Source organism: Acinonyx jubatus, chromosome B3, assembly GCF_027475565.1.
Source record: "Acinonyx jubatus isolate Ajub_Pintada_27869175 chromosome B3, VMU_Ajub_asm_v1.0, whole genome shotgun sequence".
Taxonomy (NCBI): domain Eukaryota; kingdom Metazoa; phylum Chordata; class Mammalia; order Carnivora; family Felidae; genus Acinonyx; species Acinonyx jubatus.
In genome coordinates, this window is record NC_069386.1 from 97,224,381 (window position 1) to 97,236,741 (window position 12,361).

The window sequence follows — 12,361 nt, forward strand, 5'->3', positions numbered from 1 at the left end:
TCCAGCATTGCCAATTCACTTTATTTTCTTAGTCTGTATAATTTGGCCCAAATCAAAGATTCTCACTTTGGCTTATTTTATAAGTCTTCCAGGGCCCAAGTCTAGCACAAATTGCTTCTTCAATTTCAAGATGAGTTGAAAAATGACAATTTGAGAGGCGTAGAGCACTGCAAAGTAAATATCCATCACTCACCTCCATATCTCTATCCTGCCCCATCCCCAGGTCCATGGGTTCCATGATCTAAAAATGAATATCTTACTTTCTTAATCAGAATGTAAATATTAACCAGAAATTGCCTAGATCTGGGGACTAATGGAAGTAGATTAGGAGATTAGAGCTAGATCTCATCAGGAGTCATACGTGATGCCATTCATCAGCTAGTGAAGGAGGGCAGGAGCATTGTTCAGGCCACATGGCACCCTGGGATCTTCAAGTTGGCCCAGGTATAAGCACTCTGGAGTCATAATTTATTAAAATCCTGGTGCCAAAACTGTTCTGAATAACTAAGAGTGCAAGTCGATTGTGCATGGTGATTGTATGAGACCCCTAAAGTGTTAGCCTAGATAAAGCTGCTCATTTTACTTCTTATAAAAGAACATCCAAGTCATCTTCTCTCTTCCCTCTCTTTCTCCCTCCCTCTACCCATCCTCTTACCCAAGTACAATTTTTGTGCAATGACAAATCATAATGGGCTGGGAAAACATATTACCAAGAAGATTTGAATCAGTAAAGGCTTTCCTCCAGCATAAAATTTTATAACCTGAATTGAATTAAACATGGTAGATTAATTAAATACAATTTGTATCATAGTGATTAGGGAATGTTCTAGGTATTATTGCTGCATAACAGACTACCCCAAAACTTAGTGGCATGAAACCATAATTTGTGATGCCCTTAGATTCTCTGGGTCAAGAATTCAGACAGGACACAGTAAGGATAGCTTATCTCTTTACATAAGGTCAAGGCCCTCAGCAAGGGAGACCCAAGGGCTGGGGGTGACTTGATGATTAGGGGCTGAAATGATTGATTCTGAGGCTTCTTTCTGACATGTCTAGTGGTTGCTGGTGATTTCAGGCTGGGCGCTCATAGGGCAATTAGCTAAAGTGCCAAAAAGTAGACCCTCTCAGCATGACAGTCTCAGGATAGCCAGACTTCATACTTGAGTGTAAAGAGTGAATATCCCAAGAGAACAAGGAGGAGGCTGCATGGCCTTTGCTGACCTAGCCTTATACAGTCTCATTTCCATAGAATAGAATATTGCTTACATCCCAAACTCAAGGGAAGGAGTAGAAAATCCCACCTCTCAATGTGTCAAAAAAATTTTATACATGCTTTAAATATGTTTCAAAGTAGCGTCATCCATATAAATCATACCTATCAAGAGCTAGAGCCACAATAGAAAGAAAAAAGACTATAGTGGTTGCAATTTTGATTACATGTGTATCTCAGTAATGATAAGTAGTAAGAAAGATGAAGATAAAGTATATGAAGACAGCATATGACAGCATATGAGGAAAGTATATGAGATCAGTATATGACAATACTAATGGCTATTGGAAATGCTTGATATAACTGAGCTTGGAAAGTCCAGGTTTCTTCACAAATATTAAGGTTTTATAACTGTACATTTAAAGATTTTTGAAAAAAGATTTTCAAAACAGATTTTTGAAAACAGATTTTCAGAATTCCTACAAGGTAAATAACTTAGAATTGCAAGTTGTAAAACTTCTAGGTTCTCACTGCCTTTGCCTCTTGAAAATAATTGTTTTATAACCAGTGCTTAAACTTTTTGTTATGGAAAATTTCTTGGAAGTGCAGCTATATATTTATTGCATTTATTATAGCTATATTGATTATTTATACTAGACTTACTCAATGTCACTTAACACCCCACAGAAAAGCCCTAATTTCTCTTCAATCCTCCTTTGGCCACATTCCATTTTATTGAGTCTCTCCCTGCACTGTACTCATATTTGTCATGACTTATAAGCATTTTAATTCCTAAAGGGTAGTCTACTCATTAGAGTGAGAGAAAATGCATTCATGTTGGTGTCTTTGATCTTTGAGGCACTACATGATTTCAGTTTGTCTCAGATCCTCAGTTTCCTCTCTATAATAATGAATCTGGAAAGAAAATTACATAACCTTGTTTTAGACAAAAATCTCTTATGGCTTAAAAAAATTTTTTTTAATGTTTATTTGTGAGAGAGAGAGGCAGAGAGTGAGTGGGGGAGGGGCAGAAAGAGAAGGATACACAGAATATGAATCAGGTTCCAGGCTCTGAGCTGTCAGCACAGAGCCCAATGCAGGGCTTGAACCCACGAACCGTGAGATCATGACCTGAGCCGAAGCTGGATGCTCAACTGACTGAGCCATCCAGGCTCCCCTCTTTCTTATGACTTTTAAATGATGAGATGAAAAAAAAGTTGCCCCCTTGAGAAGAGAGGAGGTAAGATGGAGCAACCAGTGGGGACCCAAGGAGATTAAAAGGCCTCCATTTTGAGCATAGAGCTCTGTGGTTCCAGAGAGAGCCAACCAAGGACAACTTTGACAGAAGAGATTATGGACTGAAGTAGGTCAGAATAATAGATGGTTTAAAGGATATAATTAACAACCTTCCTCTGAAGAGTAGAACAACAGCCTTAGAAAGAGGGGTCAAGAGCCCTTTTTGAAAGGCCTCAGGGCAACATCCTTCTTCCAAGCATAAGGGAAAGCAAATGTTTAAATAAGGAGCTCACCTACTAGTTACAGAGTGACTTCACTTATGTGTAGGAGTTTGTACTTGCTCAAATCAGGTACCATGTCACTTATAGGAACAAGTTTATTAGCGTGTATGATAGTCTCTAAAAATATAGGAAAAATATGTGTGCATGTCCCCTATGAACGTATTTGTAGAGAATAAAAAACCCAGGGAAATTATCTTGCAAAGGAATAGTTGCAGACCTGTTCCTGTCGCTTAACTTCTGATTTGTCAAGTCAGTAAGTCATGAGTGAAAACTTCTGTGGAAAAGGTTTTAGAATTCAAAAGCAATTGTTCACTCCACACCCAAACCTCTGTTTGGCTCCTCGGATGACACTGCTATGGGGCCTCCTCCCTTTGCTCTGCTCTGCACATGCAGAGAGGAGGTGGAGCCAAGGAAGTTGAAAGTTCTTGACACCACTGCCAGGCAGGACAAGTCTGGCAACTTTCTGAACAATGGAAATTAAATGGTCAAGTTCTGTATTTCTCCCAGACTGATATGACTGGAGACTGATGACCAGAGACTGATATGACCAGAGACTGATATGATCTTTCCATTGGAAGTTGCTTAGTGTAAACCTGCCAATTACCACTGTAAACCATTGAGGGGCAGCTATAGTTGAGCTATTTAAGAATGGATGGTAGGCTACCTGATGAAAGGGATTGGGGGGGGGGGGGTTGGTTTTAAATACTCCGAAAGAAACAACCCTTCTTGCTAAGGACTAGTGCCTGAGTTGTGGTCACTGATATGAATAGGCAACTATACGTGATCATCAAATGATGGAAGCATGAGTTCTAATTGGTTGAATTTATTTAAAGTTCCAGTTGGTCAGAAAATCACTTATTCCTAAGTTATGACAGCTATTGCTGTGAGGCAATCATGTGTGGATTTTATATTTTACCTAGATTATGAGTTTTAATTTATTCTAAATAATTATCTGGATTCTACAGATGATGTGCTCCAAAACACATTGTGTTCTTTTCAAATGGAGCTGAAAATATATGACATCTATATATGGTACAGTTACTTACAAGCTTTATTTATATGACTTCCAAGGGAAGCTTTTAATATATGACAATTAGTTCTAAATCTATGTCAGGGTAGGTGAATGTTCATTTTCCGTTAGCCTGGCTTTCTTCAAACTGAAGGTCAAATGGTTGATAAATCCATTTAGTGTGTTTTGACCTACAATTTTTAAAAGAAACAGGATGGAATGGAATGGAATGGAATGGAATGGAATAGAAAATACCAGAATGCATGAAGTAAAAGTTAATACCATTTCATGTAACTTTAATTTCAGTCTCATGTGTAGTGTTATTCTGGACCAAAATGGAAAACTTATGTCTTTCTGAGGGTCACAATACAAAAGGTTAAAATCCTTTAGGCTAGCCACTGGTTCTTGGTCTGGATACTCTCTAATATTTGCCTAATTGACTTCATCATCAAGTCTCTTCTCTGAGATTTGAGTAACTTGGCCAAGATCAATATAAGGTGGTACTAAGACCGATGGCTCATCTATCCACCCTTCCTGAATTTCTTCAGCTTTCAAGCTGGACAGAAAATACTCTTACTCTAAAACATGCTACAAAACCTATCAAAAACATATCTGTGATAATGCTACTTTAAATTTCTGCAACTTCTTTTCTTAATGGTGTTAGGCTTATAGATATTAATGTACATGATACCTGTGTGTTAAAATTGTCTGTTTCCTGATGAGAAAGCTGATAAAACCATAAAATAAAGGGTTTTAAGGGCTCCTATTCCAGGACAAGTTTTCAACTCTATCTTTCAAGACACATAGCTTTCCAACCTGTTGTAGGTTTCTCTATCAGTAAGTTCTTATTTATATCCAAACTATTTTCTTTTAAAAAATATTTATTTGTGAGAGAGAAAGAGATAGAGGAGTGAGTGGGGAGGGGCAGAGAGTGAGGGAGAGAGAGAATCCTAAGCAGGCTCCATGCTTTCAGCACAGAGTGCAATGCAGAGCTTGAACCCACAGACCGCGAGATCATGACCTGACACGAAATCAGGAGTTGGACACTTAACCAACTGAGCCACCCATGTGCCCCTCAAGCTGTTTTCTCTTTAATCCCATCTCATTTCCACACTTTCTGTCCTCTGTGGAGAAATTCATAGAGAAAATGGTTTAAGCAGTAAAGCTTAAAGAATACATCTGGGAATCGAGAAATTTTATTCTCAAACTTTAAACTGGAAGCTGTTGAACTCTTCTCAGAAGAAGTGTATAGAGACTCCTGTGACCGTCCCATCCCTAGTCTCCATTTCCTCCAGTCTCCATGCCCCACATCGCCTTTCAACCAAAACTTGGAGCAGCTAATTCTTTCCTTGGGTCTCTCAGTGAGGAAGTGGGCCAGAGAGGGAAGGACTGCACCCAGGCCATTAAATCTCCTTGGCAACTTGCCTAAACCTAAAAGAGGAGAAGGGAACTGTAAGGAGAAGAAGAGGAATATACCAAAATACATTCCAGATGGAGCCAAAGATTGAAGTATAACCAGGCAACCATAAATGTCCTGGAGGAAAATATGAATGGAGTTTTTTTTTAATTCTTGAAGGGTAAAAATAATGACCCCCCCAAAAAAACCCAAACAACAAAAAGAAGGCATAAAAGAAAGAGTCAGTAAATTCAACTACTCAAAAAATAAGATTTTCTATTCCATTGAAATACACATATACAATGTTAAAAGTCAAAGCAGGTGAAATATCTGCTATAATTTATATAGTAAAAGAACTAATTTCTATAATATGTAGAGAACTCCTATGAGCCAAAAAGAAAGAACCAAATAATACAATGTAAAAATGAACAAATAAATAGGAACTAAAGGTCTTTTAAAAATGTTATCTTTCACTTATAATAGGAAAATGCAAATTAAAATGGCACACTAATTTTCAGTTATCAGATGAGCAAAGATTTAAAAATCAGTAACATTATTTAGATTAAGGTGTAAGGAAAGAGATATTCTCATACATTTGTAGTAGGTGTGCAAATTGATACAACCTCTTTGGAGGATAATTAACCATACTTATCAATAGTTTAAATATACAGACACCGTGACTCATCAATTCCATTCCTAGGATTTTATCAGATAGATATTCTCATACATAATGAAAAAACCGTATGTCCAAGACTACAGAAGAATTTTTTGTTGGGGAAAAAAAGCAAGCAACCTTAATTCTCATCTGAAAAAGGAAAGGCAAAATAAATTATTTATGTTCATTTGGACTGGATTACAAATACAGTCATTGAGCAGCTCTATGTGTACGAATGTGGAACCGTTGGTGAAGTATGTTAAATGAGAAGAGCAAGGGGTGCCTGGATGGCTCAGTCGGTTAAGCGTCCAACTTCAGCTCAGGTCATGATCTCGCAGTCCATGAGTTCCCGCCCCGCATCGGGCTCTGGGCTGATGGCTCAGAGCCTGGAGCCTGCTTCCGATTCTGTGTCTCCCTCTCTCTCTGCCCCTCCCCCATTCATGCTCTGTCTCTCGCGCTCTCAAAAATAAATAAACTTAAAAAAAAGAAAGTGGCCTTTAAATGAGAAGAGCAAGCCACAAACTCTTTGTGGAGTACACAGCTATTTGTGGAAACAGAAAGGTAGTGGCTGTTATTCATACATGCTGTGTATGCTTAGAACATCTGGAAGAATATACAACCAGATAACATTCATTGACTCCAATGAAGAGCAAGGTAGGCTTACATAGTCATGATTTAGCCTATCCTCCTTTATCCTTTTCTCGCTTTTGAATCTTGTACAGTATGAATGGATCACCTAATGAAAAGGTATTTTATTTTAATTAAGAGAAAAGAAAGGAAAAAAACAAAGAGAAAATGGCTGAGGGAAAGAATAGGAGGGAGAAAGATATAGAAAAGTAGATGAGTTTTACTTCTTTTTGCTAATATTTATTTATTTTTGAGAAGGAAAGCACAAGCAGGGGAGGGGAAGAGAGAGAGGGGAACAGAGAAACTGAACCAGGCTCCACGCTGACACAGCACCCCTGGTGCAGGACTCAAAGTCACAAACTGCGAGATCATGACCTGAGTCAAAGTTGGACACTCACCTGACTGAGCCACCCAGGCGCCCATGAGTTTCATTTCTAATATGGAAATTCAAAACTCACAAATTGGAATTTAGTCAATAAACATGTAAGGATTTTCATTTCAGTGTTGTGTTAGCTGCCTAGGCATATCCAAACACTCTGGGTTCATGGAGTCATTCTAACTTTAGTATTGCAAGAAAATGACTCAAGTCCTCTTCCTGCTGGAGGAGCTCAGTGTTCGCCACCTCCAAGGCTTCTCAGAGTAGTAACATTTCCTCTGTGCACCTCTTATCCTATTTCCTGAATGGCATGAGGTTCTTAATTACACTTATAGAGTTTATCCTACAGCTTTGTGTCTTTCTGCCCTTTGCCAACTCAAATGAGTAACACAGCCTGTTACTTATTTTAATTTCCCTCCCAAAGTCTCTCAGAAAAAGCAGTTGGTCACAGGAGAAAGTTTCATCACAGCCTGGCACAATAGACGGTCAATATTAGATAACAGATTGCCCTGGATTTAAAAGTCTTTGGGAATTTCTTAGAAACCTATTTTCTCTAACATATATATTCGTGCCTGGTCTCAGAGCCTCAGAAACTCAGATTCTCCCCAGCACCCCTTCTTTTCTCCTGTCCCTAGAACATCAGAATGGCTGCTTTTTTATCAAGGAGGGCAATCCATTTTTGCCTCTTCTGCCTTGGGAATTCTTCCAGAGGCTTTAAAAGAATCTTCTCCATGGGGCACCTGGGTGGTTCAGTTGCTTGTGTCAGAGTCTTGATTTCAGCTCAGGTTATGATCCCAGGGTCATGGGATCAAGCCCCATCAGGCTTCGCACTGACTGTGGAGCCTGCTTGAGATTCTCTCTCTCTCTCTCTCTCTCTCTCTCTCTCTCTCTGTCTCTCTCTCTTTCTGTCTCATTTTCCCTCTCCCTCTGTCCCCTCCCCTGCTCATGCTCTTGCCCTCTCTCTAAAAAAAAAAAAAAAGAAAAAAAAGACTTTTTCCACCAACTGCATTACACTAGTAATGGGGGAAGAAAGGTCTAAATGCTCAGTTATAGAGGACTGATTACATAAATTGTAATACGCCAACACAATGGAGAATGATACATTCACTACAAATTATTTGAAATTCCATATTTACAGGAATAGAAAAAATTTTATAACATATCAAGTGAAGTAAGAAGTTTACAAAATAATGTGTGTATAGTCAATGTATATGATATAAATATGTATACAGTATGCGTATGGTATATACGTATGTAATGTGTATACGTATGCTCATACATATATATGTATATGAATATATTATCCCATTTTTAAAAATTTATTTTGAGACGGAGAGAGTGTGAGCAGGGTAGGGGCAGAGAGCGAAGGAGTGAAAGAATCCCAAGCAGGCTCTACGCTGTCAGCACAGAGCCTGACATGGGGCTCGATCTCATGCACCATTATCATGACCTGAGTTGAAATCAAGAACCAGACACTTAACTGACTGAGTCATCCAGGAGCCTGTATATTATCCCATTTTTTAAAAACTCTACATAATATACATGTTTATATTTGTTGGAAGTATAGACATCAAAATGTTAACTGTATAACTCTTGGGGTGGCTTAGAGGATTTGTTTATATTTTGAAGATATAATTATTCTGCAATAAGTATCTATTGCTTTAAAAAAATAAAAGTATAAAAGAAAATATCCACTGGGCAAGAGGGTAGCAGTGACAACAACTCCCCAGTGTCTTTCAGGGGCAGACTTCTGCTCTAAATAATCGGCTGATACAGTTAGAATCAGCCACTCCTGCCCCCCCAGATGCCTGGTCCCTAAAGAGACCCTTTCCTTTCGTGCTCTCTTGCCCCAACACCTATTTTATAGGAGAATCTCTATCTTTGCTAAGAAAAGGTGAGATTCAAAAAGAATAAAAAATAAGAAAAAGCACAGAATTTCCTTTCCTTTTTTCTTAAAACTGTAGGCAATTCAAATATTTAATGTAATGTTTTCTATAACTTTTCCATCTTAAGAGGTATTACAAGTTGGCCCCTCTTCTCTTCCCAGGTAGCCTCAAAGAAGGAGGATGAAATCTCATCCTCTAAGTCAACAAGATGAGACTGAGCTAAAAAGGGAAAAGACTTCCTAGGGGAACATGAGCATCAGTGATAAAGTATATATCAGAACCAGAAATCCCAGGGAATCTACCATTAGACTATAGGGCCAAACAGAAAGGAAGCTGGATATGAAACACCAGTGTGGGCTTACTGGTGGGCACAAGCTGGGTATGAGACCACACCTGGCCTGCACACTGGCAGGCTAGGCAGCGATGTCTACGTGCAAAGGATTGCAGCCTGATTCCTAAGTCAGAACAGATTGCCTCCCTTTACCCTAGGCACCTTCTTCTGAAAACTTGGCATGTTTTATCTTTAGGGACCTCAGAGATCATTTAATATGCCTTTCTCATCTGAGGAACCAAAACCGAGACAGGTTAATGGATTTCGACAAGTTCACAGAGCTAGTTAATAGAAGAGCCAAGAGAAAGCCCACGGGGCTGGGCTAAAGAAGTAAACACATTTGGGATGACCAGGTGAATAAATGAATGACTGTTCCAATACAAGTATGGAACTCATTCTAGATCTAACACATGCTGCTTGCATTGCCTGACCATTGGGTGCTCTGTACATTTCCTCAGAGCATACCAGAAGGAATTGGTTGCCCACAGTAAATATTCATACAGATGTGCCTTACTTTGGGACACACAGGGCTATATTATAGGTAGATCTGACTATATCTCAAATACATAGGAACAACTCTGCTTAAATAAAATTCTTTGTGAAATAGGTAAATTTTCTGGAAGAGAATAATCAACCTCAACTTATCTACTATCTCACTCCAAATTTTCATGCATAACATGCGCTTTGAATGGATCTTCCTATAGTAAGTGACCTGAAGGAGCTAACGGAGCATCCATCCTTCATATGTGAACACAGCCTGGTAACCTCCACTAGAGAACATACATTTTGAATCATGATCACCAGCGTACTTACAGAATCCAAAGTTCAACTCTTTGTGTACGTTGTCCATGATATTTTCCTCTGTGGATTGAGAACAATTTTATACAGTGTCCTTCTGTGTGTAAGTTGCTTGAACATTCTAAAGTGAGGCTGAGAGGGCAGGATCACTGATTGTGACCGAATTGATTGAAGTGGAGCATATATCACAGCTCTCTGTGTGGGAGGCCCTATTAACGTATAGCAGGGTCATAAGCTCAAATGCCCACAGAGGCCAGATAGGGGATCTACATGAGCACAGAATGTTAGGTGAGAGAAGTTAGGGGGATTTGTTTGAGCAGTGGAGAGCAGAAAGTCAGTGCCCTGTCCAATGGGGGTGGGTTTTACTCAGCTGTAATTCATTGTTACCAGGCAGAAATATATCCCAGGTTTTGATAGACTGTCCAATTGTCAAGAGAAAATCTAAATCTATACATTTTAATGTAAAATCGTTCAACTTGTTAACGTTGGTAACTAGTTCAAATTTCTTTGAAAACATGGCAAGTGATGGTCAAGTAAAAAGCTCTTTGGCCCACTGGTGACCATTTTGAGGTCTCTGGACACCCTATAAAGATATTTAGTGAGTGAGATTAAATAGTATAAATGCACGCATTCGTTTTCTGAATAAAACACAGAGAAAGACCACTTATCTTTTTATACAAATCTTATGTATCCTTTAATCTACTTTAACCACTTATAAATCAACTTAAATCACTTAAATCACTTAAATCAACTTCCTAAAGTTGTCCCCAACTCTCTGACATCATATATCTGTATGGTCTGTACTAAACAGTCCATGCTAAATAAACTCTGTCCTCTTTCTCCTTGTTTGTAATTATTTCACATGTGCAGATCTTATATTAAGACTTCATTATAAATAATTCCAGGACAAAAACCATAATCTAATAGTTCTTTTATGCCAGCCTCAAAGTTCAATAAACATTTGCAGTTGTTTTTTTTTTTTTCAGTAAAGGAAAAAGAGGATAGCCTTTGCTGACACACAAATACATAGTTATACTAGAAATGAGTTGAGTATCTTGACGTTCCTGAATTTCTAGCCTAGGCAAGCGAACAAATCCAAGTCTGTGGGCACTGTGCCCTGCTGAGCTGAGAAGCACTGGCTTGCTATAAATTTTTAAGAAGAAAGCAGTTAGTAGAATAGTTATGAGTTCATCATGCCTTTTCTAGAATAAAAATATTGTAGAATGTATATTATCCAATGGAGGTGATGTGGTCCTGTGTAAGTCCTGACTTCAAAAAGTTTTCTGAGCCAACTCTTGTCTGCAGGAAACCTGCCATTGGTTTAGGCAGTAAGAGAATGGTAGGCTCACTTAGAGAAGGTCGAACTCATGTTTCACATTCACAAGTCAGAACTTCTTGGGCTATTTTAGAACGATTTGAAGCAGCAGAATCATGAGCTGCAGTCAACCTTAATCCAGAAATGAATGCATTGGGAGGAGAAATGGAGCAAGCACTGAAACTCCAGAAATGACCAACTGCTATCTTTGTCCCGATGGGTGGCCAAGCGATGGCTCTCATCACAAGCAAGTTTTGCAGTATGCTGGACATTAAAGTTATCTCTACACTAACAGAAGCAGGCTTCAGAGTCAGAACAGCTAGGCATGTGTGTCAGGGCAACCACAAACGTGTCTGGGAGGGGGCCTAGTGTTTGGTTTGAATTGGCCAGTACCACTTGCACGTTGAGAAGTGTGGAAACAATACCCCTGTGGATCCCTAAGTCCGCTGAGCTTGATGTGGTGGGGAATCCAAAGGCTAAAGTGAACAGACCAGTTCTGATGTGAATTGACTGTCTGACCAAAGAAAAGCATAGTATTTTCTTCCTTACTGGGAAATACTGAAAAGATACTCACAGAGCACTTTTACTGAAAATGTTTTCTCTCTCCATACTCCTTATTTTCACAAAACGACCTATGTGCCTTTCAGATACTTCGCAGTTCTCATCATTTTCTGCATATTATTCAGTAGTTAAAAAAAAAAAGAAAAACATTACCAAGTAAACAGGACTCATTACATTAGGAAGTAGATTTTGGAATGCAAAAAAAAAAAAAAAAAGAATGCTTTGGTTACTAAAAATAATGCCTCGACTTAGGCAAACAATACTTGGGTCAAAATAAACGTTAACATTGTTTAGAAAATTTAGTTGTATCTCTGATATAATTATCACCTTCTATTCAATAGAATTTTCTAAATAATGAAACGTCTTTTTTTAGTTGTCACTGTGTTGATCAAATTACATCTTCATCTGTAAATTTGTTTAAGTTGCTAATAAAAAGCAAATGCGGAAAATACAATGAATATATCTTCGGGATAATGGTGTTTATCCAAAAGTTACTATTAATTACAATGACAGAGTAATTTGGATTTCCTTTCTTAATTGCCTCTTATATTTCTCTCAACAGCCTTTACATCCATTTTTTTATTTCTCATGAGGCTTCTTCTGGTTGGAAACTACCAAATTTCATCAGGTAAGGAGTACTAAATGTGAACCTGAAAAGCTTGTTGTGAAGGAACCCAAGT

The 12,361-nt window shown here is 38.5% G+C and overlaps 1 protein-coding gene across 2 annotated transcripts in view; it reads left to right on the forward strand.

The window, feature by feature from the left end:
* Positions 1-12,361, forward strand: part of FRMD6 (FERM domain containing 6) — a 238,860-nt gene that overhangs the window by 64,556 nt on the left and 161,943 nt on the right. For both annotated transcript variants that reach the window (XM_053224458.1, XM_027065705.2), the window contains exon 3: positions 12,244-12,309. The gene's annotated coding sequence lies outside the window, so the exon portion shown is untranslated. The remainder of the gene's footprint in view (positions 1-12,243; positions 12,310-12,361) is intronic.